This window comes from Symphalangus syndactylus, chromosome 7 (genome assembly GCF_028878055.3).
Source record: "Symphalangus syndactylus isolate Jambi chromosome 7, NHGRI_mSymSyn1-v2.1_pri, whole genome shotgun sequence".
NCBI lineage: Eukaryota > Metazoa > Chordata > Mammalia > Primates > Hylobatidae > Symphalangus > Symphalangus syndactylus.
The window spans coordinates 120,553,266-120,577,408 of NC_072429.2; the positions used below are offsets into that span (position 1 = coordinate 120,553,266).

Below are 24,143 nucleotides of genomic sequence, written 5' to 3' on the forward strand. Positions count from 1 at the left end.
TTTCCTGCTCTGTTGGTGATTATGAAAATCATTGACAAACATTGGCTTAGAACATCTTCATCCCATTGGACAGATCCAAGAGGTGCATCAAACAAAAATAAAACTTGCTTTTGGCAGACTCAAACCTATTTTGAAACTTTCAAAATGCATTAATGTGTATAGGATTTTTATTTTAAAAATACTATTTATGCTCTGCTCATTCTACATGGTATGAAACTTTCTTATTACTGCTCTGGGGAAAAGGATAACATTTTGAACTTTAGTTTATTCATAAGAGAGTCAAATCACCAGACAGATAGTAAAGGAATTGATTCAAATATATTTGGCGGAAAGAAGACCTTTGTAACCCACCTCCCCTATGTGCTTGCAGTTGTGAAATCACCCAGCCAGAATGAATGGGAGGACTGCCTCTCCTCTGGGTGCGACATCATCATGGTGATGTCTGGATTATATTAACCATTCCAAGAGAACATTCACTCCCTGTCTGAAACAGAAGTAGGAGCATGGTCAGATTGTAAACACTTAGCACAGGAGAAAAGTCCAGAGATCCTTAAGCCTCCAGCCACCCTTTAGGAACTCACTGTCTGGCCACAGTGGAATTGATAGGTGAAGTGGAGAAGTGTGTGTTACCTTCCTTACTGTCACCCTAGGGTGGTATCCTGTCTCTCCTGCTGGCTTATTCCTGTAGAAAGTAATGAAAAAATGTGTAATGGCAAAGGGACCACACCCTGACATTTTATTTCACCATAATTTCATAGCCAACTTGGGACAGTGAAAAACTTAAAATAAAGTCATATAAAGTTACACTCTAGGTCATTTTGTGGCTCTTTGTCTATGTGGCAAATAATAGGAATGTGAGAAGCAACATGTCTTGTTTTTTTATTTTTAAGATGACACACACAAAATAAACCAACATTTTGGTCAACATGAGCTTTATTGGGGTCAATTAGTTTTGTTTCCCAGGGGAGGCTTCAATAACACATCCGCTGCTAGACCTTTAGCCCTCACTACAGATTGTCAGGGTTTCCTCAACCTTTAGGAAAATAACATGTTTCTCTAACAATCTGCCTTATTTTCCTTAACTTATTGATGGAACTAGGTAATTTCTGTGTTGGCTCTAGACCTAGAAAATTATAACATGTTTAAGTAGTATATATATGGTTAAATTTTTTACCCTAATAATTTAAGAGATTAATCCCATTTATATTCTCTCCTTGGTTTGGCTTAAATAAAAATTATAACTAAATTAATATTTGTTTATTAGAAGATTTTATTTGAAGTTCTGTGTTCTCTATAAAAAGAGTTAAGATTTGGAAAAACTAGGTCCAGATATCAGAGTTTCTATTTTCTAACATCCCAGATTTGTAGAATCAGGTTGTTTGTAATCCAGGTAACAATAATATATTTTTTTAATTTCTGAAAACATGCAAAAAATTAGAGAATGGAAAAAGAATCCATTCTCGAATGACCAATCATAACCATTAAAATGTAATACTTATGAAGGAAATCAGATTTTAAACTGGGTTTTATAAGATGGTATAAGATTTTAAACAATGGATTTACTTCAACTATAAACAAGCAGTATTTGAAATACTAGGAAGCAGAATTAATGTCAGTAGTATTATCAGGACTTTGAAATACCAGTCAGATGGCTCCTAGGTATAATTCATAGTGCTAGGCATAGATTTTTAAATACAAGTTTTGGTCTTTATCTTGTAAAAGCATTTGGCTAGGGAGATAAAACATACTTAGAGATATAGAGTATACCTATATCTATCTATTATATCTATATCTATCTAGATAGAATAGCACTGCAAAAGTTCTCAATGAATATTCTAGTCACAAAGTACTGTGGGAACTCAGGAAGAGGAGAAACATTGCAATGTGATGACCTTAGCAAGGAGATATAATTTGAATTGGGCTTTGACTGGACTTTGAGAAGAGAGAAGAGGAGAGAATGCACCAGGCAGGGAGCAAAGCTTTGGAGACTGTAGTGAACACAACATATTAGAGAGACAATAAACAGCTCAATATTACTGGTGACAGAGATCAATGGAGACTGTGGGAACCACATTTAGAGAGATACTTTCGGAGAGCCTGCAGTACTGGGCTAAGAAATCAGACTAGAATATTTACTTAATAGAAAATGGAGAAGCATACTCAACAGCACCAGAATTATGTGCCCCCAGATGAGAGGAATGTAGATGCAAAAAGCATGGGTCAGATTCTCAGGAGAAAAATCTCAGAAGTTTCATGAACAAATCTTCACTGATATTGAACCTCCCATTTTTTAATTCATCTTTTTGTCCGATTTCACCTGAGCTGACCCTTTGCTGGAGTGTAATCCACAGCTTGCAGTCCATGTTTCCACTTCTAGGCTGAAAGCTCTTTGTGGGTGAGACTCAACATCTTTTTTCTTTGTATTGCTAGTTTGTAGCATGCTAACTAACACACATTGCATACTCAACCATTTGTTAAGTGAAGGATTGATTGAATGAGTGAACAATTAAATAGGGAAATTCTAGATATTAATGATTTCAGTTAATAGAACTAAAATTCCATTATTTACCTAGACAGAAAATGGCAATATCTTTGATTCCTCCCTTTGTCGTGTTTCCCATATCGAATCTGTCCCTAAATCCTGTCATTCCAAGCTGCCTCTCTTAACATGTGCCCCCACCTCACCATTGTAATTCCCAGTCTCCCAATTCAAGACTCACTTTTACTTCCTAGTCTGTTGTTACTTATTAGAGACTTCTCTAACATTTAGTGGTGTGAAACAGGAAACATTTTGTTCTACACATGATTTTGTAGGTCAAGTATTTAGGAAGGGCTCACATGAACAGTTTGTGCTTGGAATCACTCTGTCATTTGGTGCTGTAGTCATCTAAAGATACAACTGGGTTGGACCTTGCAAACAGTGCACTCACACAGCTGACTGTGCCTGGGAAACTCAGCTGGTGCTGACAACTAGATCATCTACACAACACCTCTGTAGCGTGCTCCAAGGCTCGCCAGAATTCATACAGGATTGCTGGCTTTCTGCAGAGCAAGTGTCCCTAGAGAATAAGGCTGAAGCTGCATGGCCTTTGATGACCTTTTCTTGGAAGGCTCACAGGCTCCTTCTGCCATATTCTTCTGGCTGAAATGGTCACAAGCTGCCCTGATTAGAAAGAAGAAGACAAAAGACTTACTGCTAGGTGAGAGAAATGTCTACGAATATTTAAGTCATATTTTAGAGCAGCCACATTGTCTATTGTGACATTATTCTCTGCTAACTTCTTTTGTAGCCTATTCTATTTTTATTTATCCTGTATGCTGCTATTACTATTACCTTCACCTTTAAATTACTTTTAACAGTGTTATTTCCCTCCATAACAGCCTTCAGTACACCCCATTTACTTCTGAATAAAGAACCAACTCTTAATTTCAACTCAGCTTTCCAGTATTTTCTTCCACTTTTTAAAGCATTCAACCTGTACTAGACCCCAACTTGCTGCTTCCTAGAAATATATTTGCTTAGGCTGGGTGCAGTGGTTCACACCTGTAATCTCAGCACTTTGGGAGGCCAAGGCAGGTGGATCACCTGAGGTCAGGAGTTTGAGACCAGCCTGGCCAACATGGTGAAACCCCATCTCTACTAAAAATACAAAAATTAGCCGGGCGTGGTGGTACATCCCTGTAATCTCAGCTACTCAGAGGCTGAGGCACAAGAATCACTTGAACCCAGGAGACAAAGTTGCAGTGAGTCGAGATCACAGCATTGCAGTCCAGCTTGGGTGACAGGAGCAAAATTCTGTCTCAAAAAAAAAAGAAAGAAGAAAAAGAAAGAAAGAAATATATTTGCTTTCTTGCTTTTATTATTTTTGTGGATTTTTCTCTTCCTCCTTAGAGTATAATTCTTTATACCTTCAATGACTAACATTACATCTGCTCTTCAAGACCTAACTAAAAAACCCACTGCTTCATAGAAAACCTCCTCAATCTACTTCCAAATTGAAAAACAAACCAAAACAAAAACAAACAGCAAACCTCTTCTTTCATCTACTATTATAATTTTCTTAGCCTCCCTTTGAGCGCTTCTTACTTCCACCTAGCATTGTTGTTCTTTTTGTTCCTGTCTTAATCCTTCTTACTAGATTGTGATCTATGTAAAGACAGAGATCTTATTCAAATTAACTTTTAACAGTAACTGAACGGAAAGTTTTGTCTTAAACGGATAATCCTTAAAGAAGTGTTCATAATAAGTGCATGCTATTAATATGAATAACAGGAAAACAAATGCAATGGGGAATAGAACTATAAGGTGAATTCATCCTTTAAAGTACTAATTATATATTAGTAGTGCAACTGTTGATAATTTTTGCAACTGTTTCATTGATATCTAGGGATTCATTACTTATTCTTTCTTCTTTTGCCTAAATTTAGAAGCTTTTCGTAATGAAAGGTAAAAAGTAATCAATGTTGTGCCAAAGGAACATCATATGTGTACTAATCCCTTTAACACTCATTAATTCAATGCCCACTGTGTGCCAGGAGTGTTTTAGACACCAGGGTTATGGTGGCAAAGCTTAAATTCTAGTATGAAATAGCATAGCAGACCGTAAGAAATAAACAAAGCAAATAAAGAAAAAAAAAAACACTGTGCTGAAGCTTGAAACAGGAGGATATGAGAAAGAATGAGTAGGTAGTCACTGGGTAGTTAGGGAAGGCCTCTCTCAGATCTGAATTACAAGAATTAGAGCCATGTGAAGAACATTCTTGGCAGAGGACACAGCTACAACCAATGACTTAAAGCAGGAATGGGTTTGACGTGTTGAAAACACTGAAAGACCATTGATTTGGAAAGTATTCCGTGACGGGGAGTGGCTCTAAGATGAAGTCAGACAGACAGGTGCCAGCTCATTTGGACCTTTGGGAGGATAATGATAAGAAGATTGGGTTTATCCTAACTGTGATTTAAAAGCCACTTGAGGGTTTTATGGCCGGGCGCGGTGGCTCAAGCCTATAATCCCAGCACTTTGGGAGGCCGAGGTGGGCAGATCACGAGGTCAGGAGATCGAGACCGTCCTGACTAACACGGTGAAGCCCTGTCTCTATTAAAAATACAAAAGAACAAAATTAGCCGGGCGTGGTGGCGGGCGCCCGTAGTCCTAGCTGAGGTAGGAGAATGGCGTGAACCCGGGAGGCAGAGCTTGCAGTGAGCCGAGATCGCGCCATTGCACTCCAGCTTGGGTGACAGAGTGACTCCGTCTCAAAAAAAAAAAAAAGCCACTTGAGGGTTTTCAATTTATAACTAAAGATTCATTGTTCTGAACATCATGAAGAATTATCTGTAAAACATAATTCTGAAATATATCCTCCATCTACATAGAAAGAGATTATGCATGTAAGTTTAATACCTTCTAATTAAAATATTAAAAATGGGAGAAAAAGTCAATTTTTATGCTTTTACATGAGCCTAAGTGTTGGATAAGAGGGAAAGAATTAGGAAAAACAATGTATGTGAAATAAAGCATGTAAATAATCATTCTTCATTCTTCATGGATCCACAGTCGTGTAGCAGAATTGGAAGTAAAAACCTAAAAGAGCAATGGATAGAGAAAAAGAAATTGGCGGCCGGGCGTGGTGGCTCATGCCTGTAATCCCAGCACTTTGGGAGGCTGAGGCGGGCAGATCACGAGGTCAGGAGATCGAGACTATCCTGGCCAACATGGTGAAACCCTGTCTCTACTAAAGTACAAAAAAAAAATTAGCTGGGCATAGTGGCACCCTCCTGTAATCCCAGCTACTTGAGAGGCTGAGGCAGGGGAATCACTTGAAACGGGGAGGCGGAGGTTGCAGTGAGCCAAGATGGCGCCACTGCACTCCAGCTCTGGCAACAGCGAGACTCTGCCTCAAAAAAAAAAAAAAAGAGGCCTGGCGCGGTGGCTCACGCTTGTAATCCCAGCACTTTGGGAGGCCGAGGCGGGCAGATCACGAGGTCAGGAGATCGAGACCACGGTGAAACCCCGTCTCTACTAAAAATACAAAAAAAATTAGCCGGGCGTGGTGGCGGGCGCCTGTAGTCCCAGCTACTCGGAGAGGCTGAGGCAGGAGAATGGCGTCAAGCCGGGAGGTGGAGCCTGCAGTGAGCCGAGATTGTGCCACAGCACTCCAGCCTGGGCGACAGAGCAAGACTCTGTCTCAAAAAAAAAAAAAAAAAAAAAAAAAGAAAAAGAAATTAAGCCCAATGTCCAGATGTTTTATCAACGTTACACCAAGCAAGCAGCTATTGGGAAACAAGTTATAATATACACTCCATTAGCCTTCATGGAATTGTAGGCACTAGGTTTCCAAGAAAGCGGGGAATTTTAAGTTAATAGTCTTATTTATGAAGGCTGAAGTAAGCTGGAGGAGCCTCAGATATTGAGTGATTTCCCTTGTGATTTCTCTTAAGTAATTTCAGATTTTTAAAGATGTGTTTCCTATTTAGTAATTCTTTGATCTGTACTTAAATTTTCACCATCATCATTCATTTTATTAACTAATTGATTAATGAAAGCACATGGTAAATGACAGATACTCAATAAATGTTAGCTTCCCTCCTTTCTTGCTAATCACATCATTTGGTTAATTTGGAAAGCCATTGAGTGTAATGTAGGCAAATAGACTTGACCTTGAATTTTAGCACTTCCACTCCTCACTGTGATATCCTGGCAGTAATTGGTTACTCTGCCTGCTCACAGCCTACCCACCATCCACTTATGAAAATGTTCTGTATGAAAAGTGCTCTTTCTTTTTACTTTTAAACTAAGTCAATCCAAGCAATCTAATTACCTTTGATTTACTTGGCATAAAATTGAATTTATTCATTTACAAAGTCTCATTTTCTCAGTTACTTTCTTTTTTTTTTTTTTTTTTTTTTTTGAGATGGAGGCTCACTCTGTCACCCAGGCTGGAGTTCAGTGGCGCGATCTCAGCTCACTGCAATCTCCGCCTCCTGGGTTCAAGTGATTCTCCTGCCTCAGCCTCCCCAGTAGCTGGGATTACAGGCATGTGCCACCATGCCCAGCTAATTTTTGTGTTTTCAGTAGAAACAGGGTTTCACTATGTTGGCCAGGCTGGTTTCATACTCGTGACCTCAAGTGATATGCCCGCCTTGACCTTCCAAAGTGCTGGGATTACAGGCATGAGCCACCACGCCCAGCTTTCAGTTACTTTCAAGATAAATAACTTATAACTTAACAGAAGCCTGAAAACAATATTACCAGACTTTATTACAGTTAAAGTGAATAAAAGCTTCTTCTTAATGGTTTCTGTGTAGAAAATGGATATCTTTTGCCGGCCGGGCGCGGTGGCTCACGCCTGTAATCCCAGCACTTTGGGAGGCCGAGACGGGCGGATCACGAGGTCAGGAGATCGAGACCACCTTGGCTAACACAGTGAAACCCCGTTTCTACAAAAAATTAGCCGGGCGTGTTGGCGGGCGCCTGTAGTCCCAGCTACTCGGGAGGCTGATGTAGGAGAATGGCGTGAACCCAGGAGGCGAAGCTCGCAGTGAGCTGAGATCGCGCCACTGCACTCCAACCTGGTGGACATAGCGAGACTCCGTCTCAAAATAAATAAATAAATTAATTAATTTTTTAAAAATTTATATCTTTTATGTTTTAACATAGTTGATTTCCATGTCTTACATTGTTTGTCATTCAAACTGAAACGTACATAAAAAACACATCTCCCATATCCAAAAAGATTGATCTAAATGGTAAATAAATTGCTTTAGTCCTCAACTTCACTTTTCTAGTAGCTAGACATAGAAAAAAACATATCTATTAAAAAACAAGCAAAAACATTTTACTTTCTACTATAGTAGTGCTTAATCATTGGGCCATGAATTCTTCAAAAATATACTGTCAAATTATTATCACTTGATGCATTTATTTTTGCTGTAATTAAAATATATCCCATTAGGGCAATATTTGTTCACTGGAATACAGAGCTGAATGGGAAAAGTCAGCGTTAGAAGGTGCAAACATTTTGTTTCATGAATCTATAAGAGAGTACTACTTGCCAAAGCAACAAAAATTCATGCTCAAATTGTGATGTATATTGAGCAGCAACCAAGCAAGTAAATGAATACATTTATAGATTTTGATCCTTTGTTTTTAACTGTAAATTCTAGATCTTCTGACCTCCTGATGCGCCCACCTCGGCCTCCCAAAGTGGTGGGATTACAGGTATGAGCCACCATGCCTGGCCTCTACATTTTTAAATCTAAATGCAAAATGGAAAATTCTCCCTTAAACTTTATTCATTATATTTCAAAGAGTTTAATACAAAATTCTGTAACAGGCTAAGCGCAGTGGCTCACGCCTGTAATCCCAGCACTTTGGGATGCCAAGGCGGGCAGATCACCTGAGGTCAGGAGTTTCAGATCAGCCTAACCAACATGTGAGACCCCGATTCTACTAAAAATACAAAAATTAGCCAGGCATGGTGGCATGCGCCTGTAATTCCAGCTACTCAAGAGGCTGAGGCAGGAGAATCGCTTGAGGCCAGGAGGTGGGGGTTGCGGAGAGTGGAGATCGCGTTACTGCACTCCAGCCTGGGCAACAGAGCAAAACTCCGTCTCAAAAACAAAACAAAACAAAATTCTGTATCTTTCAAAATTCAAGCTAAAATGCCAGGGTTAGATAATGTTTCTTTAGCATATAACAAAATACACAATTTACAACATAAAATATACAATTACTTTTCTAAAAAGTAGAACAATCAGTAAAAGCTAGAAAGTATGTAATATTATACAATCATTCTAGTAAAAGTTGAAAAATTGAATTTGAAGTTTCAGTCCAGTACCTTTTGCATTGATCATACTTTTTGCCAACTACTACTAAATTGTTTCCTTTATCTATATTGGAGATTAAATCAAACAAATCTTTAAGTCTTCTCTTAAGTTCTGACAAATTCTGGTACAAACATATAAACTGTACACTATCTCTATGGCTGTTATGCATACACATCTCTATGGCTTTGTACAAACACTCGTTCCATGGCCTAGTCTTCTGCCTTCGATTTGCTCAATATTTGGAGAAGGGTCCTCCTGTTCATCTTCTACTAATAGAACCAGTCAAGCCATTTTGTGGTGATTTCTAGCAAGAGACTATATAGTCTATTCTTCCTTACCTAGAGAAGGAAGAAATTTGATGTTTATTTAAAAATTATCTTCTAGGTAAATAGATATTTTTCTTGGTGACGTAGATGTATCTCTTGAATAATTACAAAACAACAACACAAAAAATAAATTTATGTGATTATATGATTAATCCTACCACTTCTATAAATGGTAGGACTTATAAGTGATTAAATCATTGTTTTAATAAGTGATGAATAGCATAAACTCACCATTCTTAGCCAGACTAAGAATGTATTTATATATTTATGTCATAAGTAAGACAACTTAAGAATTACCGTGAACTCCTATTCTAAATATTAGGAGTTCATGGTAATTCTTAAGTTGTCTTACTTATGACATAAATATATGAATACGTATCTTACGTATTTATCTTATCTTATGCCATGGCCCTTTTCTATACAAAGCTCTCTGTATTTCATTTTCTGGGTGCAGAATTTCTCCAGGAATGGAATTGAAGTCTATTTCTCTCCAAAGTTCTGATCACAGTGAATGTAATAAAAAAAAATTATTGAACACATGGATCTAATAATAAACACTTGAAAGGCATTATAAAGTAGCGTGAACATATATGAATGTTTCATTTTGCTAATGAACTAGATTTCTGAAAGATTCACTAGTAGTTCTTTAAATGTTGATTTAGGCTACTACACTGGTCTGTTCAAAAAAATGAACAAGATTACATTTTTTTAAAAAAAGTAATTCTGAAACCTTACAGAAGAAAATTAGGAAAAATAATGAGAATAATCATTCACTGGTTAAATAAATTATAGAATAACCATAAAATAGACCACTAAGAAACTGTTTAAAATGAGATATTTCTATGTGACTGGACATGGAATGATGTTCATTATATATTGTGAATCAAGATAAGTTTCAGGAAAATATACTTAGTGCAAATGCTACCCTTTCATTTTCTCACACCTTGGGATTGTCCCTGAGTCTTCTCTTTCTCTCACATTCTGCTTTCAATATTTCAGGAGGGAATCTTTTTCTTTGGTTCTACTTTCTGTTTTTTTTTTGAGACAGAGTCTCAGTCTGTTGCCCAGGCTGGAGTGCAGTGGCGCGATCTCAGCTCACTGCGAGCTCCGCCTCACAGACACCATTCTCCTGCCTCAGCCTCCCAAGTAGCTGGGACTACAGGTGCCCACCACCACACCCGGCTAATTTTTTTTGTATTTTTATTAGAGATGGGGTTTCACCGTGTTAGCCAGGATGGTCTCGATCTCCTGACCTTGTGATCCACCCATCTTGACCTCCCAAAATGCTGGGATTATAGGCTTGAGCCACCGCGCCCGGCCACTACTTTCAAAATATATCCAGAATTTGCTGTTGTCTCACACCTCCACTGCTACCACTCTGATCCATGACACCACCCCTCTATGCAATAGGCTCTTAACAGTTCTCCTTTCTTTTGCCTCTCTTTAGTCCATTCTCAATTTACAGTCAAAGTAATTTATTTAAAACAAAGGTCATTATCATGTTTACTGGTTTGCTCAAATCCTCCACTGGCTCTTACCTCATGCAAAACTAAAGCCAAAGCTCCTACAATGGAGCACAAGTGCTTCCATGATCTAGTGTCCTATTATCCCCTTGTACTTCTGTTCTTGTTCTATTCTTCTAGTCTCACTCTTGCTCCACCTGTTTCTTTTCTGGCCCTAAAATATGCCAGCCATTCCACCATAGGCCTGTTTCATATATCTGGAATAATCTTGTACCAGACATCCACGTGGCTAACTCGCTCACTTCCTTTATGTCTTTCTTTATATGTCACCTTTTCAATGAAGCCTACCTCAGTCAACCTGTTTTAAAATTGCAACCCATGTTCCCAGACTTGTCAGTATTGTCTCACACGTCCGTGTAAAGAGACCACCAAATATCCTTTGTGTGAGCAACAAGGCTGTTTATTTCACCTGGGTGCATGCGGGCTGAGTCCAAAAAGAGAATCGGCAAAGGTGGTGGATTATCATTAGTTCTTACAGGTTTTGGGATAGGCGGTGGAGTTAGGAGCAGTGTTTTTCGGGCAGGGGGTGGATCTCACAGAGTACATTCTCAAGGGTGGGGAGAATTACGAAAACCTTCTCAAGGGTGGGGGGATTACAAAGTACATTGATCAGTTAGGGTGGGGCAGAAACAAATCATAATGGTAGAATGTCATCTGTTAAGGCTATTTTCACTTCTTTTGTGGATCTTCAGTTGCTTCAGGCCATCTGGATGTGTACGTGCAGGTCACAGGGGATATGATGGCTTAGCTTGGGCTCAGATGCCTGACACATAGCATGCCCCTTACTTATAATACTGATTCTTTAGTTTCCCATGGTTTTAGCCAATCCTTATTAATATATTACACATTACCTTTTTATTATATATATTATTTAGTGTCTGTTTTTCTCTAAAGAAAGTAGGCTCTAAGCCAGGCATGGTGGTGCATACCTGTAGTCTCAGCTACAGGGGAAGCTGAGGTGGGAGGATTGCTTGAGCCCAGGAGTTTGAGGCCAGCCTGGACAACATAGCAAGACCCTAGGTCAAAAAAATAAAAAATATAAAACAAAAAAACAGAAAAAAGAAAGTAAGCTTCATAAGAGGTTGGGTCTTTGTCCAATTGTCTACTCTTATATTCCTAGATCAATGCCTGACATATAGAATGTATTTAATAAATATTTATGGAGTAAGTTTTCTTTATCTTTTAAAATAACTTACAACCTAATCTCAAGGGACATATATCAACTGACTGGAAAATATAGAAGGATGAGTAGAGTTTTTACCCTTTACTTTCTATATATCTATATACTTTCTATATATGTCTATATTTCTATATATCTATATGTACTTTCTATATATCGGTAATGTTAGAATTTTTTTAAAGCAGCATCACTGTTATCATAACTGCATATCTAGAAACCAAAAGAAAAAAAAAGGCATCCTTTATTCTACTATTTAACACATTATGTGCTAATTTTCACTATGCAATAAAACAAATTTGTGAACAAACTTAAATTAAAATAATTTTGCATCTACATTTTTTGGAAACTTGATTCCAATATAGTCTTCCAAATTTCTTTCCATTGTGAAGATTTTTTACATGTGTTCTCTATGAGTTAAGAGTAAGAGTCAAAATGCGGAATGGAACTTTTAGTGCCATCCATCTTTGAGTCTGCATTTTATCCATAATTTCTGATGAAACTGTACTTTAACTTAGCATAATTCAATGACCGGGAAATCTGTGTAGACATACGTGCATGATAATTGTGTATATACTTATATTCGTAAAGTTCATCATAGCGTAGGTAGTATTTATGATTCCTCTTCCAAAACAGGGGCAGCCTTAGACGTAAGGGAGAAATATAGGTAGTAGATTGAAGGTGCCATAAGAATCTATCTTTGGCAAAATATGTTTGTATTGGCTTGTCATAGTACCCCAAATAAGAAGAGATAAGAACTGTCTGCAAGATTACTGTTAAAATTCATTTGTATTTTCTTGGAAGGTGAATCCTGGAGCATATTAGAATTGCATTTTATTGTGATCAAATAACTAGCTATTTCCTAGCATTATCTTAAAACGATAGCTCATAAAAAGGGTAAATGTTATGGATAAAGAGAAGAAAATTTAGGAAGAAAATGTCAGGCATTTGGAAGATGGCAGATAGAGTGAGGCTGATGGGAGGGGTTGTGGAAGAGGAATAGTGATGCTGTTGTGGAAGAGGAGAGTAGCTCAAAGTCACTGGCTGCAAAGAGCTTGTTAAGAAAAACCCCAAGTAGGCCAGGTGCAGTGGCTCACGCCTGTAATCCCAGCACTCTGAAAGGCCGAGGCAGGTGGATCACCTCAGGTCAGGAGTTCGAGACCAGCCTGACCAACATGGTGAAACCCCATCTCTACTAAAAATACAAAAATTAGCCGAGCATGGTGGTACATGCCTGTAATCCCAGCTACTAGGGAGGCTGAGGCAGGAGAATCGTTTGAACCAGGGAGGGCAGAGGTTGCAGTGAGCCGAGATTGTGCCATTGCATTCCAGCCTGGGCAACAAGAGCAAAATTCTGTCTCAAAAAAAAAAAAAAATTAAAAAAAAAAAAAATATTGTGCTTTATTATCAGCCCTCCAAACAGCAAACATGATTGCATTTCTTTCATTCAATTATTCATTCACTCATCCATCCACTCAGCAAAATTTCACTGAGCACATACCGTGTCTAGAGCACTATAGAAGACAAGAGTACATTTGTAGAAGAGTACAACACAGCATGTGCCTTTGAAAGGAACCGGAGTTGGAAATTCAATGAGTTCAAGTGTCTGTTGCTTCCTGCCCCAGAGCAGCCCTTGTCAAGCTTACTTGGAGCTCTCCCTTCATTTCCTGAAGGGACCCAGCCAGTCCCAAAGCTGCCAGGAGCATACAGCGGTTTACACAATCTGACTCCAGCCTGCTGGAGCAGCTCACGTGCCCAGCTGCTTGGACGGCGACACACAAGGCAGCTGTGCAGGCCCACAGGCCTTGCTTGGCCACCCAGGAGCACTCCCTGGAGGGGAGAAGCTAGAGCTACAGCCCACCTGGCTACTGCAGGACACTGAGAGGTCAAGCTGGGAAAGGTCTGGAGTCTACAAATCATCACTCTCAATGCTGAAGAACACGAGACAGGGCATCTGGGGGGCATTCTGAAGCTCAAAGCTAAACAGTGTTATGGGCTAAGACTAGCATTTAGCTTCTTCAGTCCTGTTGTTTGGCATGGGGAGGTGATTAAAAGATTGGCTTTGGACAAACATAATGCTCAGTTCAAGTAGAAGCCACTGCACAGCTTAATATCTGTGTGACTAAATGAGTTACTTAACAGCTGGGGTTCATTGGCCATATCTGTAGAATAGGGAAAATAGTAAGACCAACCTCACAGAGCTATCAGGAGGATTAAAGGAAAAAAATATATATCAAGTAATTACTGTATTTCACAGAATATTGTAAGGTTCAGTACTATTGAGCTTATTTATCCATATTTTTATTATATATTGTTTTCTGTTGGGGGGAGAAAGAATCTCACTTTGTTGCCCAGGCTGGAGTACAGTGGCACGATCACGGCTAACTGCAGCCTCGAATTCCTGTGCTCAAGGGATCCTCCCACCTCAGCCTCTGAATAGCTAGGACTGCAAGTGTTTGTCACCACGCCTAGCTAATTTTTATCTTATTTTTTGTAGAGATGAGGTCTCGCTATGTTGCCCAGACTGGTCTTGATCTCCTGGCCTCAAGTGTTCTGCCCGCCTTAGCCTCCCAAACACTGGGATAACAGGTGTGAGACACCTCACTCAGCCTTTTCTTTTTTCTTTTAAATTTTCCAGTTTCTGTACCTGCTCTCCTCATTCTCCTGATTTATCCTAATGTTTATTAAAGGGATATTTCTCCTTCATTCTATGAGCTCTCAGACTATTGAGAAGAAAAACACCCAATGTTTATTGTGTGCCTACTATTTATTAGGATTTGAAAGGACTCTTACAAGTCTATCATATACACAGACTTATCCGGTGCTCACAGCAACCTCATAAATAGGTAAATGTTGTTGACAGTTTATAGATAAGAAGGTTGAGCTTTGCCCTCAGCTACTATGGGATGAAGCGAGATACAGTAGAGCTTTAGAAGCCAGAACAATCTAGAATTAAATCCTGTCTCCTACTACCACTACTACAAAGTATATGACCTGATGTGACCTCATAACTACTCTAAGCCTCAAGTTAATTGACTATAAAATGAGCATAGTAGCTAGTTCATTAGGTTTTTCTGAAGATTAAATTGAATCAAATACCTAGTACCAAACTCAATTTTCAACACGAGAATGGCATGAAATAAATACTCTTATCATCACATTGTGAGAACTGACATTTGAATGTAGCTCTGACTTCCAAACTTCAAAACGTACCCTCCTATGTTTTAGGTGTGAATTCTTTCTGCAACTAAAGTGTGTGTTTTTGCTTTTAAAACTCAGTTTTTACTTCTGACAAGTGAGAAAAGAGACGTCTGTGTTCATTAGGGTACAGAGTATATTGCTCTATCAAACAGGTACAAAACACAGTGGCTTAAATAAGATAGCAATGTATTTCTTTCTCTCTCATGTAATAGTGTACAAGTCAGTGGTTCAGATTATTTTGCTCCAGGGGCCATTTAGGGAACCCAGGTCAAAGGTGGGTCACTTTCTGCTCTAGGTTTCAGCCCACAGGAAGACCAAAAAGAGGACAAGTAGAGGGCAAACAGCATCCTTTAAGCAAGTGACATGGAAGTTGCAAACAATACATCCACCTACATTTTAAAGGCTGTATGAAGCTGCAAAGGAGGATGAGAAATGCAGTCTCCAGTTGGATAGTCCAATATATCCAATAAAACCATAGCTATGCAAGACAATTTGAAAGGAAATAAATAATAATTATATCTGGGGAAATGCTGATTTTAAGTTACATTAAGCATATGCTCCTCCAATAATTTGTTTGGTTTTCCTTTTATATATTATTAGATGAGTTGACTAGCAGGGTTACAGGCTTGACAATGTTTTTCTAATTTAAGTCTATTGCATGCACACTTTAAGACACAGTTTGAATAGAATCTCCTGGAGTACATGTTTGTCTACTACTGCAGTTATAACTAATGTCTCGGGCCGGGCGCGGTGGCTCACGCTTGTAATCCCAGCACTTTGGGAGGCCGAGGCGGGCGGATCACGAGGTCAGGAGATCGAGACCATGGTGAAACCCCGTCTCTACTAAAAATACAAAAAATTAGCCGGGCGTGGTGGCGGGCGCCTGTAGTCCCAGCTACTCGGAGAGGCTGAGGCAGGAGAAAGGCGTGAACCCTGGAGGCGGAGCTTGCAGTGAGCCGAGATACTGCGCTACTGCACTCCAGCCTGGGCAACAGAGCAAGACTCCGTCTCAAAAAAAAGAAAAAAAAAGTTTATTTCCGTGGCAAGCTGTCTTAATATTCCTGTCTTTTCATTTTTCAGAAACATCTCTTTTCTTCACTGTCTCCCAGCCACTCCAGTTACCACTTGCTTGAGTTTCTTTTTCCCAAATTGTTGCCTTTTGTCTTCTCAGCTACAGTGTAATGCGATGTCTTCTTCCTTCAAACATTTTGACCTCAAACCAAATAAATTTCAGAGAAAGCTCACATGTTCCTCATCCTGTTGTAGTATTAACATATTCTAGATCCATAGAAATTGATGCATTATGACTTATTTATAATAGCCTGCATATTTAACAAATGTAGCTAAGAGTGCTTAACACATCTTATTTCAAAGGAGACATAGAACACATAAAATCTGTTGGCTATTTGTAAATCTGGCAACATTATTGGGTTTGATGAATGCTACTTAACATAAAACATACACATTCTGCTCAAATCAATCTTAAAACAAACTTGACTCATTTATTCTTAGCTAAATTTTCTAATCAAATATATATGCTCTTCAGCAAATAGCCTTTCTAAAAATGACTGCTATTTAGTAAAGTTCAGTAAAATGTTCTGTGTGTCTATACATTGTCTATCAATTTTGCTATGTGTTCTCTACATTCAGACATTACATGTGTCTCAGTTGTGAGTTACTGTGCCTTTTTTTTCTGTCACTGGAACCTAGAAATACTATATACAACATATATTCTCAGGCCGGGCGCGGTGGCTCACGCTTGTAATCCCAGCACTTTGGGAGGCTGAGGTGGGCGGATCACGAGGTCAGGAGATCGAGACCACGGTGAAACCCCGTCTCTACTAAAAAATACAAAAAATTAGCCGGGTGTGGTGGTGGGCGCCTGTAGTCCCAGCTACTCGGAGAGGCTGAGGCAGGAGAAAGGCGTGAACCCTGGAGGCGGAGCTTGCAGTGAGCCGAGATACTGCGCTACTGCACTCCAGCCTGGGCAACAGAGCGAGACTCCGTCTCAAAAAAAAAAAGTTTGAAAAAATTAGCCAGGCGTGGTGGTGGGCGCCTGTGGTCCCAGCTACTCGGAGAGGCTGTGGCAGGAGAATGGCGTGAACCCAGGAGGCGGAGCTTGCAGTGAGCCGAGATTGCGCCACTGCACTCCAGCCTGGGCGACAGAGTGAGACTCCGTCTCAAAACAAAACAAAACAAAGAAAAAACATATATTCTCAATAGAATAAAAAAAAATTCCTTTACACTCTCAACTAAGCATCCGCTGTGTGCCAGCATTATGCCAAGCACTGGTAAAGGTGAATAAAATGCCACCATCTTTGCTCTCGTGAAAGGAAAATTAATCTTGGGACCCCCAAATCACTAAGCCAAGAGAAAAGTCAAGGTGGGGTTTATGTCAGGCAAACTTGCCTCCCATTTTATTCCTAAACAAGTTAAACTACAAAGGTAAGAAGTTACATCCCTCCCTCGCTATTTGCCCACAAGGAAATTCCTTGTGGACAAAAGACAGATAGAACCCAAAGTCATCCCTTTGAGGATTACCTGAGACAAATGCATATCTGATTGCTCCCTTTGCCTATTGCTTATGTAAAAATGCAGATTTAGTGAGCCAGACTAAATGGTGTATTCAGTGGAAGGCTGATCAAGGGTTCAAAAGAATGCAACCGGCCGGGCGCGGTGGCTCACGCTTGTAATCCCAGCACTTTGGAAGGCCGAGGCCGGCGGATCACGAGGTCAGGAGATCGAGACCACGGTGAAACCCCGTCTCTACTAAAAATACAAAAAAATTAGCCGGGCGTGGTGGCGGGTGCCTGTAGTCCCAGCTACTCGGAGAGGCTGAGGCAGGAGAATGGTGTGAAGCCGGGAGGCGGAGCTTGCAGTGAGCCGAGATCGCGTCACTGCACTCCAACCTGGGTGACACAGCGAGACTCTGCCTCAAAAAAAAAAAAAAAAAAAAAAGAATGCAACCTATTGTTTCTTATCTACTTCTGACCTGGAAAACCCCACTTCAAGTTGTCTCCCCTTACTGGACCAAACCTATGTACATCTTACAAGTATTGATTGATGTTTCATGTCTCCCTAAAATGTATAAAAGCCAGCTGTACCATGACCACCTTGGGCACATGTCACCCGGACCTCATGAGGCTATGTCACAGGTGCATCCTTAACCTTGGCAAAATAAACTTTCTAAATTGACTGAGACCTGCCTCATATATTTTGGGTTCACACTCAAGAAGTTCACAGTCTAACTGGGGAGAGAGAGACAATTGCAATCATTGTCAGAAGTTGCTTAAAAAATGTATTAAAGTGAGCAGATCCAAGACTTAGATGGCCTAGGCACACGTGTAGATCCGGGCATTAAATTTTTTGTTGTTGTTTTTTGTTTTTTTGAGATGGAGTTTTGCTCTTGTTGCCCAGGCTGGAGTGCAATGGCACGATCTCTGCTCACCACAACCTCCACCTCCCAGGTTCAAGCAGTTCTCCTGCCTCAGCATTCCCAAGTACCTGGGATTATAGGCATGCACCACCAAGCCTGTCTAATTTTGTATTTTTAGTAGAGATGGGGTTTCTCCATGTGGGTCAGGCTGGTCTCAAACTCCCGACCTCAGGTGATCCACCCACCTTGGTCTCCCAAAGTGCTAGGATTACAAGTGTGAGCCACCGCACCCGGCTCTGGGCAGTAAATGTTTTTAAAGATAAGTGGTTGTTTTCTAGGCAAATAAAAATAGGATGAAGTTGTAAACAAAGTACAAGTCCGGGAGTCTAAACACTGTAAAAAATGTAAACAACATGTTTTGGTAATTTAAAAAGGTCATAAACATTTTTTAAAAATCATACCGTTGTGATAATTTAAGGCTAGTTTGCTAAAGTGAATAGCATGTTGAAAGTTGTGAAATTCAGTGGGTAGCAAATAAATGCCCAGAGTTGATTTTATACTTTTTGCTCCTAAAGCAAAGTTTTTCACACCTTAGATAATCCTCAAAATGTATGCACTTCCTTGACATGGTGTATAAATGCAGAGAGTTCACCTGACCTTCTGACTTGGTGCTATGGAATTAAAGATGCTTATAGTAACCCCTGCCTACTTATCTCCCTTTATGCAAAGAGTATGGACCCTGAAATCAGACAATTCCAAGCAAAAATCATGGACTTTTATCAGGAGAGTAATCTTGGGTAAGTGCCACAAAAGCACTGAGATCCAGGGTCCTCAAAGTTGAGAGAGATCCAAGAGTAACTATTTCAGAGAGTTATTGTGAGAATTAGATGAAATCAAATATCTGGTGGCTCATGCCTGTAAAACCAGCACTTTGGGAGGCCGAGGAAGGGAGGATCACTTTAGGTCAGGAGTTCAAGACCATCCTGGCCAACATGGTGAAACCTTGTCTCTACTAAAAATACAAAAATTAGCTGGGCATGGTGGTGCATGCCTGTCATTCCAGCTACTAAGGAGGCTGAGGCACAAGAATTGCTTGAACCCAGGAGGCAGACTTTGCAGTGAGCTGAGATTGCACCACTGCCCTCCAACCTGGGTGACGGAGTGCAACTCTTTCTCAAAAAAGAGAGAGAGAGATCTGTATTAGCCAGGATTCTTCAGAGAAACAGAACCACGAGTGGAGACAGCTTTATTATAAGGAATCAGCCCTTGGGATAATGGTGGCTGACAATTCCCAAGATCTTCAGGGTGAGTTGGCATGCTGGATAACCATGAAGGCCAATGGTGTAGTTCCAGTTCAAAGGCTAGCAGACTGGAGCTTTAAGAACAGCCCATGTTTCAGTTCAAGTTGAAAGGCAGAAAAAACTAATGTGCCAATTTGAAGGCAGGCAGGAATAATTCTTTCTTACTTGGGGGCGGGTCAGCATTTTTGTTCTATTCAGACCTTCAAATGATTGGGTGAGGCCCAGCCACATTAGGCCCACCCACATCCATCTACCAATTTAAATATTAAAAACAGCCTCACAGGAACGCTCAGGATAATGTTTGACCAGATATCCGGACACCTTGTGGCCTAATCAAGTTGACACATAAAAGTAACCATTATAATAGCTGGAGTTCATTTCCTAATGATTGAAATGAGGCTTCATAAAAATCTCGAATAAATGAAACCATAATATACACAAAAAATGGCTTCCTCAATTAGCAGAACATAAATGATTATTTCTCTAGAAGCTGAGGATCACTATGGCAGAGTGAGCTACTAAGAGTGAAAAAGAGGAAGTGATTTCAAAAATTCACAATAAGAAAAACACAGACTATTAACACACTTTTCCCAAAAGTGAATAGAGCACACAATCACCACCACAACCACAAAATGAGAATATCAGCTTGTGGCTCACTCAAAGGACAACTTTCTAAACACACACTGGGATGCCTGATGAGCCATAATTCTAGTGGTAATCCAACATGGAAATGAAGGAAAAAATCCTTGTGTTTGATGCTGTATCTCTCAGTAGACTGCATTTAACAATTCCTGTAAGGGAACAGATGAAAACAGAAACCACGGAGGAGTGTCAAAACTTAATTTTCCTTGGAGAACTAAAGGGAACTCTTTGAGAAAAAAGCTATAAACATGAATGTGGCATGAATTATGTTTTCTGATAAATCCCATCACTTTGACTTGTTTATGTCTGGATAATTTTTTTTTTTGAGATGGAGTCTCGCCCATCCTGGATAACACGGTGAAACCCCGTCTCTATTAAAAATACAAAAAAATAGCTGGGCGTGGTGGCGGGTGCCTGTAGTCCCAGCTACTCAGGAGGCTGAGGCAGGAGAATGGCGTGAACCCAGAAGGCGGAGCTTGCAGTGAGCCGAGATCGCGCAACTGCACTCCAGCCTGGGTGACAGAGCGAGACTCCGTCTCAGAAAAAAAAAAAAAAAAGAGATGGAGTCTCGCTCTGTCACCCAGGCTGGAGTGCAGTGGCCCGATCTCAGCTCACTGCAACCTCCGCCTCCCGGGTTCAAGTGATTCTCCTATCTCAGCCTCCCAAGTAGCTGGGACTACAGGCGTGTGACACCACACCTGGCTAATTTTTTGTATTTTTTGGAGAGAAGGGGTTTCACCGTGTTAGCCAGGATGGTCCCGATCTCCTGACCTTGTGATCCGCCCACCTCAGCCTCCCAAAGTGCTGGGATTACAGGCATGAGCCACCGTGTCCGGCCAAGTCTGAATAATTTATACTTGTTGAGTGCCTGCGAGTGCCAGGCATTATACTGATTGCTGTCTCCTATGTCTCATTCATATAAAAACACTATAAGGTCTATGAGGGTATCTATCTTCCAAATGATTATGCTGGACCTCAAAAATGAAGGTTAATATCACATATCTAGAGAACACTGCATCTGGGATTCCGACCCAAATCCTCCTATTCCAAAGTCAGAAGACTTGATAGCCCAGGTATTCTTCACAGTTGAGGCTTGGTTCTTGCATGGAGTAGGACAAATCGAGATAGCAGTCAGCATAATGGGCCCACCAACCCCCACCCCAGAAAACTGACTGCTTAAAAAATTATAATTGTCTAAAAATATGGTGGTTGTAAAAAAAACATATAATTGTTGTTAGTAAAATTACAACAAATAATAATACCTACTGATACTTCTTTACGCTTTCAGGTAATTTGAATTACTGTATGATTATATTTATGTAACACTTTAAATGACTAAATTATAGAAATAGAGAAGAGATCGGGTTGCCAGGGTTAGGGCTGGAGTTGAGGCGGGAGTGGGAAAGGGAGGTAGGGGTGGTTATCAGAAGGTCAACATCCTGTAATCCCAGCTACTTGGGAGGCTGAGGCAGGAGAATCGCTTGAACCTGGTAGGCGGAGGTTGCAGTGAGCCAAGATCATGCCACTGCACTCCAGCTGCCCGGGCAACAGTGCAAGACTCCGTCTCCGTCTCAAAAACAAAAAACAAAACAAAAGGTCAACATGGGGTATCTTCTGGTGATGATGGAATTGTTTTGGATCTTGACTGTAATGGTAGATACATGAACCCACACGTGATAAAATTGCATAGAACTAAATGCACACATATACATGCACACATATACATGCACACACAGAGACAAGTGAGTACAGGTAAACTGATACAACCTGAATAAAAATGGTAGATTTTATCAACACCAATTCACTGGCTGTAGTATTGTGGTATAGTTTTGCAAGATGTTACCACTGTGGAATACTAGGTAAAGGGTACGTAGGATCTTTCTGTATTATTTCTTCTAACTGCATATGAATCTATAATTATCTAAAAAAAGGTTAATTAGCAAACCTGTTACTGAATGTCCATTATCTACCTTGATGCCTAGTATAACCTTGTGAGATACAGATATTTTTCTAAGCCATTTCATATATTTTTAATAACACTTTGGACTCTGACCAATTTCCAGATAGCCTCTTCTGCCCTTTAGAAGGCCAGTAACTAATCAGAACTACTGGCTCCCCTATCCTGAGATAAACAAGTTAGGCAAATGTGAATGTATTAGATTTGTCATTTGATGAATGAGGAAAAACTTCTCCAGGAAGAATAGGAACAGCTTGAGTGAGTACAGTTTCTTGAGTATGCCCAGGGGGAAAATGAAGCCATTGTTATCTGATGTGACACCTAGGGCAGCCTGCCTGGCAAGCCCACCACCAACGAAGACTGTCCTTAATGAGAGTCTGGGATCAATTAAGGAAAAGTGAACTTCTAACCTATGTGAACTGTCACGGTTGAGGCCTGGCCTGGCTGATCTCTGCGTTTCCAGAGGTTAATCACAGCGCTCCACGCTGACAAGGGCTTCCCTTCTTTTCCTACCTCTAGGTACTAAGTTGTGCCCTCTGAGGCCCCAGAGGGGAGAAAGTTCCCTTTCCCTCTATTTCTAAAGTAGGAAAATAAAAAAGATAAATACAGTTTTGTGCAAGAATGTTTGCCCCATGTCTAGAGCAGTGACTGGCATGTAATAGGTGTTCAAGACATTTTTTATCAAATAGTAATTTCAGATAAACCTTAAGAAAAATGCCAGCTCATAGCTCCTGATCTATAAACCTGAAAAAAATCAGCCATCTGTTCAATGCTGACTATATATCAGATGCTGTCTTTACATATTTAAGTACCAGTCATTCCTTTCAAGTATTCTATACCGTAGATGGTATTTTTAATGTCCATTTAATAGATGAGGGCAATGAGGAACAGGCAGATTGAACAACTTACCAAGTCACATAGCTGATAAGTGGGAGAGGTGGGAGGATATACAGCCAATACAACCCCACCACTTGTGGTTAAATCACCAGCCTGCCTTGCCTCATAATTTACAGAGAGTGAATTCATTAGGCAGAAATATATATTCAAAAGTGAAGGCATCCTTCTTGGTTTGGAGCTTAACCAAAATTCTCTTATAGAATCTAAAAAAGCATTCTAACAGCTCTTTTAATGTTTACAACAATTCTATGATGTGGAAGTCGTGAACCCTCATTTATAAATGAGAAAATGGGGTCAAAATGGTTAAGTGGCTTGAAACAGTAACCCATTTAGTAAGTGGTAAATTCTGTCTCCTGAGTTTTATCTTCTAAATCCAGCTCCTGGGTTTACTATATAACTATTGAATCTTGCATTTCAGCATCAATCTTTCATCAGCAAGAATTCTAATTCAGTCGTAAGAGCTGACTCCAACTAGTTTAATTAAGCTTGTTGAGGGATAATTTGCTCATCTATAATATGAAGCTATTATAATACCTGCACTTTCTGTCTCAGTGGGTCAACATGAAGAAAAGATGAGATGACGCAAGTGAAAACATTTTGTCAGTTGTAAACTAGAAGACACTTTCAGTTGCCACTATGGTTTATTATTTTTTAGAATCATTTTTACTTCCAGGAAATAATGCCAGAATGGGAATCTCATTGGGTTTTAATATTGGCGTATTATACATTCAATTCTGAATTTATTTATTTTTCATTCATTCACTTGTTCAACAAGTGGATTTTGAGCAGTTATTTTATGAGACACACTACACTAGATCCTGTAGAAAAATGGCTGGGTGCGGAGGCTCACACCTGTAATCCCAGCACTTTGGGAGGTCGAGACGGGCAAATCACTTGAGGTCAGGAACTAGAGGCC

The 24,143-nt window shown here is 40.0% G+C and overlaps 2 long non-coding RNA genes across 2 annotated transcripts in view; one reads left to right on the plus strand and one right to left on the minus strand.

Moving 5' to 3' along the window:
* The window catches only part of LOC134737249 (uncharacterized), a 308,144-nt gene that overhangs the window by 61,474 nt on the left and 222,527 nt on the right, over positions 1 to 24,143 (plus strand). The gene's annotated exons all lie outside the window — the stretch shown is intronic.
* The window catches only part of LOC134737250 (uncharacterized), a 33,584-nt gene continuing 10,360 nt past the window's right edge, over positions 920 to 24,143 (minus strand). The window contains exon 3 of the long non-coding RNA XR_010121948.1: positions 920 to 3,163. This is a non-coding gene — a long non-coding RNA (uncharacterized lncRNA). The remainder of the gene's footprint in view (positions 3,164 to 24,143) is intronic.